We start from the raw sequence: 7,500 nt of genomic DNA, 5'->3' as shown, positions 1-7,500 counted from the left end.
GCAACATAAAAATACTACATAAAAAGTCTTTTTGGAGCATAGGTAGGTCGCTGTGATATGCATATAAGTCTTGGAAGACAAAAATATTTAAAAAAAAAAATAAAAAAATAAAAAAAAAAAAACAAAAGTAATTCGATGGGTATTGGGTTGGTTTTGTAAATTCATTTTTTTTTATAAATTGCCCGAACTATCTTCACGAATTATATTTCAGTTCCAACAAACACCTATAGGATTACTCATATTCCCATAACCCAAACAAAAACAACAGCAACAAATATAAAAAATTACGACAAATACTCTACTCTCTTCTCCAAAGAAATAGAATCAATATATGCACCTGGCAAACTACTCGATAAGAGGAGTGTCACACGCCTGGCACCTAAGCTTTTTTTTTAAGAGTCTGTCATAAGAATGGCTTCAGGTACAGCTTTGGGCACGGAAAAGTATATACATTTACCTGTTTATGGTGCCCTTTCAGCCATGACTGGTGATCCTGTTTATTGACGTGCACATTGGTATTCTCTGGTGCTCGAGATTATGTGAGTTGTCAGGGGATAAATATCGTATCTAAACTTCGACAGAGATCAAGTAAGTTGGACGCTGAAACACGACATGAATAGCGGTGTTGCTACCAAGACGTTTGTGTGCTAGATAAGTCTGATTGATTTGCCTTAAATAGTAGAAACCTCTCAATGTCTGTTTGTCTGTCTCTTTATTTTATCTGTCTCCTCCCCTCCTTAAAAAAAAAAATCAAATCTCCCTTCCCTCTCCTCCCCTCCCTCCCCTCCCTCTCACTCTCCCCATACCGCTCTCCTCCATCTCACAATCCCTCCCACCCATCCTCCTCAGTCCCTCTATCCTCTCTCTCCTCTTCCTCCTCCTCCTCCCTCCCCCTCCCCCCTCTCCAATTCAAATTAAAAATAATGATATCCTTTCTCTCTTTTAATTTTATTAAAAAATAATAAATTTAATTAATAAAATAATTTAATATTAAAGTCTTATTATCTCCTCTCATCAAAACCGATACACCACCCACACACCCACAACGCCGACCCTCTCCCCCCACTCTCATCACTCACCACACACTCCCCACCCCTCCACACACCCCACACACCACTGCCGACACCCCGATCACCCCACACACTCACACACACCACACAACCGCCCACCACCCGAAACCAACACCCGACGACCAAAAAAACCCCCTCCCACCAACACACACCACCCCTCACACACTTACCCAACACACCAACACCCACAAACCACCAACCACAGCCCCACACCACCGACTCACCTCTTTCATGACTGAACCCCCCACACACCCCACACGCGCCACACCACTACCAAACCCACCACCACTCCACTACCCCACCCCCAATCCCCCCACCCCACGCCACAACAACACAACCCCACAACAACGCCACACCCACCACACACACCTACACCAACCACCCACACAACACCCCCCCACCCACCACCCACCCACACACCACGACCCAACACCCCCACGACACACAAACCAAACTCCCCCCACACACCCCCACAACCACACACGTCCACCTACCACACTCCCACCACACCACACACCCACACCCCCCACACAACACACAACACCACACACACCTCACACAACTCACCTCAACCCACCAACACATCACAAACACACCCAACACCCACCCTCTTAACTCACCACGCTCACCCACCTCTCACAGCCCTCATACAATCCCACCACCCCACCGACAACCACACTCCCTCTCACACCACTACCCACGTTCACGTTCAGCTCACACCCCTCTCCACTCACCTCACCCCAACACCACCCCACACAACAACACATCCCCTCCACACAACACACCACCAACTCACACCACTACACACCACCGAACCCACCCCACCACTCTCACCCCACCCACCAACACTCCCACACACAACTTCCCACTCACACCACTCCCTCACCCACTCCAACTCTCACACAACACCTCCTCTCCTTCCCATCTCAACCATCTTCTCACCCCCCCTCCCCCTCCTCCCTGTCCCTCGCCTCTCCTCTCACCCCATCCATCCACCACACTCTCTCCTTCTAACCCACTCAACTTCCCACTCCACATCGCCTCCCATCCTCACCCCCTCGACCTCCTCAACCACACCCCCTTCTACCCACCACCCCCCACACCCCTCCTCGCGACACTCTCTCTTCCCCTACTCCCCTATCGCACGCACCACCCTGCTCTCCTCACAACCTCCCTCAACCTCACCCCCCCTCCTCACACCACAGCAACTCCCCCCACTCCACTACACCACCCCCCATCACTCTCCCCCCTGCACCACTCACAACACACACCCCCACTTCACACACACCCCACTTCAACCACGACCCCACCCCTCGTACTCCCCCTCTCTCCCCCCCCTCTCTTCTCTCGGCACCCCTCTCTCCTCCCTCCTCCCCTCTCTCCCCCTTCCACTTCCTCTCTCCTTCTCCACCACCTCCCTCCCTCACCCCATCCTCAACCCCCCATCTCTCTCCTCCACCTCTCCCATTCCGTCTCCTCTCGCCTCTCACATCACCTCGTCCCCCTCCTCCCCTCTATCACCCTCCTCCTCCTCTCTCTCTTTCTCTCACTTCTCTCCTCACTCTCCTTCCCTCACACTACCCTCTCACTCTATCCCAACTACACTTCTCGATCCCCCCCTGTCTCTTCCCCTCTCTCTCCTCTCACTCATCTCCTCGTCTCCCCTCTACACTCCTCTCCTCCCCACCTCCCCTCCTCTCTCCTCCTCCTCATCTTCATCCTACCACCACTACCCCCCTCCCCACCCTCACCCACCGCTCCATCTCTGTCTCACTTTCTCCTCACCTCTCTCCGCTCATCTCTCCCTTATCCTCCCCCCTTCCCTCCTCTTCACTCTTCCTCATCCGGGGTTCTCCCTCATCCCCTCTCTCACCCTCTCTCACTATCGTTTCTCTCTCCTCTCCCGCCCTCTCCTCCACTCTCCTTCTCACCTCCTCCTCTCCTCCTCTCTCCTCTCCTCTCTTCCTCTCCTCTCTCTCTTCTTCTCTCCCTCTCTTCTCCACCTCTCTCTTCTCTCTCCTCCCACCGTCCCACCTCTCCTCCTCTCCGTCTTCTCTTCTCTCCCTCTCTCCCAGCCTCTTCCTCTCCCTTCTCATCCACCCTTCTCTCATCTCTCCCTCACCCTCTCCTCTCACCTCTGGGGCCTCTCCTCCACTCAACAACACCTATTCTCTCCTCACTCTCCTTATCTCTGTCATTCCACTCCGTCGCCTCCCCATCCTCCACTCCCTCTCGGCTCCTCCTCCCCCTCTCTCCCCCTCCCGACCCTCTCTCCTCCTCTCCCAATTCTCCTCTCTTCCCCTTTCTTCTCTTTCCTCTCTCTCTTATCTCCTCTCCTCTCTTCTCGGCTCCCACTCTCACAATTCTCCCTCATAACCACCCCCCCCTCCTCTTCCTCCTCCTCTCGCTTCCGATCTCTCCTCCCTCCTTCTCTCCTCTCGCCTTCCTCCTCTTTCTCTCTCCCCTACTCCCCTCTCCACCTCCTCTTCCCATCCTCCTCTCTCATCCCTCTCTCCCTTCTCTCATCTCTCCCCTCTCTCCCCCCCCCCTCTCCTCTCTCTCTCTTATCTCCTCCCTGACTCTTCTACCTCTTTCCCTCCCCCGGCTCCTCTCCTCCTCCTCTCCTCGCCCCCTCTCCTCTCTAATCCCCCCTCTCGTCATCTCCACGCTCCCTCTCGCCCCTTCTCACGCTCTCTCCTCTCTTCTCTCCCACTCTCCTTCTCCTCTCCTCTCACTCTCCTCCTCCTCTACGGGGTCCTCTCTCCTCCCCCCTCTCTTCGATTTTCCCTCCTCCCTCCTTCTCTCCCCCTCCTTCATCCACCTCCCCATCCCTCTCCTCTCTATCTCCCCTCCCTCTCCAGCTCTTCTCACAACTCTCTTCTCTAAACCTCTCCCCACCCTCCTTCTCCCCTCCCTGCCTCCTCCCTCTCCCCCTTCTCTTCTCTCCCCCTCCCCTCCCTCCTACCCCTTCTCCTCCCCTCCTCCCCGACGCTCCCTCCTCTCGCCCCTCCCTTCCCCTCTTGCCTCCCTCCTCCCTCCTCCCTCCTCCCCCGGCTCCCCTTCCCATCACTCCCCCTCTCCCCCTCCCCACCCCCCCTCTCCTCCTCCTCCTCTCCCTCCCGCTCCCTCACGTCCCTCGTCCTCCTCCAATCCTCCTCCCCGCCTTCTTTTCTCCTCCTCCGTCCTCCCTCACCTCTCAGCCCCCCTCCTCCCTCTCCCCTCTCTCCCCCCTCCGTCTCGCTCCCCCCCTCCCTTCTCTCTCTCTCCCTCCCTCATTCCCCCTCCCACCACCTCCCTTGTCCCCCTTCCCCTCTCTCTCCCTCTCCTCCCCCACTCTCTCCCCTCCTCACCGCCTTTCCCTCCCTCTCTCTCTCTCTACATCTGTCTTTATATCTCTCTGTCCTCTGTCTCTCTCTGTCTCTCTTGTCTCTCTCTTTGTCTCTCTCATCTCATCCTCGATCATCTCATCCACCTTCTTTCTACTCCGCACACTTCCTCAAGAGTCTCTTTTCTCTCCGTCCTCCTCATCTCCTCTCTCATCTCACCTCTCTCATCTCATCTCCTCCTCCTCTCTCATCTCACTATCATTCTCTCTCCATCTCCTCTCTGGGTTCCTCTGTCTCTCTCTGTCTCTCTTTGTCTCTCACTTTCTCTCTCTTTTGTCTCTCTCTCTCTCTCTCTCTCTCTCTCACATCTCTCTCTCTGTCTCTCTCTCTCTCTCGATCCCTCACTCTCTCTCTCACCGTCTGTCTCCATCCTCTCTCTCCTCTCTCTTCATCCCTCCCTCCCGTCCCTCTCCTCTCATCACTACTCCTCTCCTCTCTCTCTCTACTCGTCTCTCTCTCTCTCTCTCGAACGTCCTTATCTCTCTCGTCAACCCGATCTCTTCATCTCTCTCTTTCGTCTCGTCTTCTCTCTCTCTCCTCCCTCTCTCCCTCACTCTCTCTCTCTCTCTCTCTTCTCAATCTCATCTCATCTCTCTCTCTCATCTCTTCTCTCTCACCTCCCTCCCAAATCCCTCCCTCTCCCTCTCTCTCCTCTCTCTCTCTCTATCTAACTCCCTTCTCTCTCACTCTCTCCCTTTCCTCCTCTCTCTCGCATCCAATCACTCAATCTAATCTCTCATCTCTCTCTTCATCATCTCATCTCTCGTCTCGATCTCACTTCTCGACACCACCTCCCTCTCAATCTCGTCTCAGAAAACTCACTATTCTCACTCTCCTCACTCTCTCTCTCATCTCCCTAACCCTCTCTCTCGCCTCTCCGACTCTCTCGCCTCACTATCGTCTCCATCACCGTCCTCATCTCTATCCTATCTATCTAACTCCTTTCTCTCTCTCTCATCGCTCTCACTCTCTCTACTCTCTCGTCAACTTCTCTCATCGGGTTCATCTCTCTCATCTCTCTCTTATCTCCTCAACTCTCTCTCTCTCTCTCTCTATATAAATAAATATATATATATATATATATATGTATATATTATATATATATATATATATATATATATATATATAATCCCCCTCCTCTCCCCCCCCTCCCTCAACAGTTTTCTGAAACGCAAGGCAACTCTCTCCCAGTACCTTCACTCTGAAGATGTTGATTGCCTTCAGGAAGTCGACTCGTTATAAAAAAAAAAAAAAAAAAAAAAAAAAATACAGACCAAATGATGGTAATTCCTCAACAAGAGGACTTGGCATTTACTTGGCAATTCCATCGAAAATGATTGATGACAATCGTGAGATCGTGTGCTGAATATCTTAGTATCAAAATATTTCTTGATGGTAAATCTATCGCCATCACTAATGTATATAATCCACGTGATAGTGAGGTGGTACCTAAACCTCCTGACTGCATGATAGATAGTGATACTGTCTTATTGTGTGGGGATTTTAATGCTCGCCATCCTCCTAGGCTCTGAGGGAAGCCTAAAATGATAAGGTTTATTATGACAAAATACTAGTGACCCCATACTTATACTATGTCCCTTAGGAAAGACTCATAATCAAGGCGGCAAATTCGACTATATAACTCTATACAATCAGCACATCTACCAAGCACTGCGAAAGTCATAATATTCTTAATTAGTGATTCTTGGGCAATATATATCACCCTTTCATTTTGCAAAAGACACCCCAGTCAAGCCTTCTTTACCACCTTGCTAATAAATATCATGAATTCATTAAAAGGATTGCCTGCTGCTATGAAGACTTTACCAGTGCTAGCCTTGATCGTTTTAATGAAACTCCCTGTCAACAAATTGGGAATATCATTATTCAACTATAATGTAAAAGCCTTACCAAGCATAGATCTTTATCCTCCAGAGGTAGACGTGCACAGCAACTGAAGAAAGACCCTGAGATCAAATTTCTTAGAGTGTTCATACGATCTACAGGAAGTCAGCTAAAAAACATACTTAACTAGGGATCATGTTTATTTTATTTTATTTTATTTATTTATTTATTTTCATAGTAAAAAGGTCAACTCGAAAACGGAAGGAAAGATTTTATGCCTGGGCAGAATCAACAGTCTCCATGACCCCCATGAATAATGTATGGAAGGAAATCAACAAGATTAAAGGCAATACATGCAGGGTAACACCCTACCCACACCCAGCTTTACCAAGGATATTGTTTAAAACACCATAGAACATTGCCTTGGCCATTTGAGACCATTGCAGAAAATAAGTAACAGATACGTAGGTGCCTCCCTAAGTACTAAGGTTAATGTATCTCCTATGTTAGGTCCATGGTCAATTATGCAAGCCCATTTCTCTGTATTTTGCCACGGAGCGCCCTCAGACCCCTTGACGCTTTACAGAACAAGGTCATGAGAATTATGCTTGGATGCCCAATGACTGCTAAAGTTCTTGTCGGGAGGAGAGAGTTACACCTCCCCTCTATTCACAGTCTTGTCCCCAAGTAAACACCAAACTTGGCATCAGATTCCTGCAGCTTCTACCCAGACCACGAATATCTACTATTTTATCAAATGAAATAGATTATTGAGTTAGACATGCCCGGCCTCGACATTCTAATTTAATACAGTCCAACTTAGAATGGAAAACCAAAACTACTCACCTGTCTTTGCTAACAGCCAGGGTGTATTCTATATGCTCACTGCATTTATCCAGAAAACACGTTAACTAGAAATATCCTTCACCAAATTTCTAGATTATCAAAACAGGGTATTGCAGTGTCACTGCATTAAAGACCCTCTCATACAGGAATATCATACTGTGACAGGGTTGATCACTTAACCAGCTTAGTACTTTCCCATGATGAACCATATTATGCTGTAGTGCTATCTCCCAATCAAATTTTAAAAAATGCGTGTTATCAACTGTCTTCAAGGTTATAAGGCTCGGGTATGGTTCAATGAAATCATGAAGAAACATAGTACTGCCTGGCATTACGAGTGTTGTTGGGACATC

General features: G+C 49.7%; 1 protein-coding gene across 2 annotated transcripts in view; it reads left to right on the top strand.

Annotated features, from left to right (window-relative positions):
* Nucleotides 1-457: 457 nt before the first annotated feature.
* LOC125028733 (solute carrier family 22 member 20-like) overlaps nt 458-7,500 on the top strand; it is a 24,014-nt gene continuing 16,971 nt past the window's right edge. The window contains exon 1 of one of the 2 annotated variants that reach the window (XM_047618214.1): nt 458-588. The gene's annotated coding sequence lies outside the window, so the exon portion shown is untranslated. The remainder of the gene's footprint in view (nt 589-7,500) is intronic. The other variant, XM_047618215.1, reaches the window with a different exon arrangement.

This window comes from Penaeus chinensis, chromosome 9 (assembly GCF_019202785.1).
Source record: "Penaeus chinensis breed Huanghai No. 1 chromosome 9, ASM1920278v2, whole genome shotgun sequence".
NCBI lineage: Eukaryota > Metazoa > Arthropoda > Malacostraca > Decapoda > Penaeidae > Penaeus > Penaeus chinensis.
The sequence above is the reverse complement of the archived record's forward strand: the minus strand, read 5'-3'. Positions and strand labels throughout refer to the sequence as shown.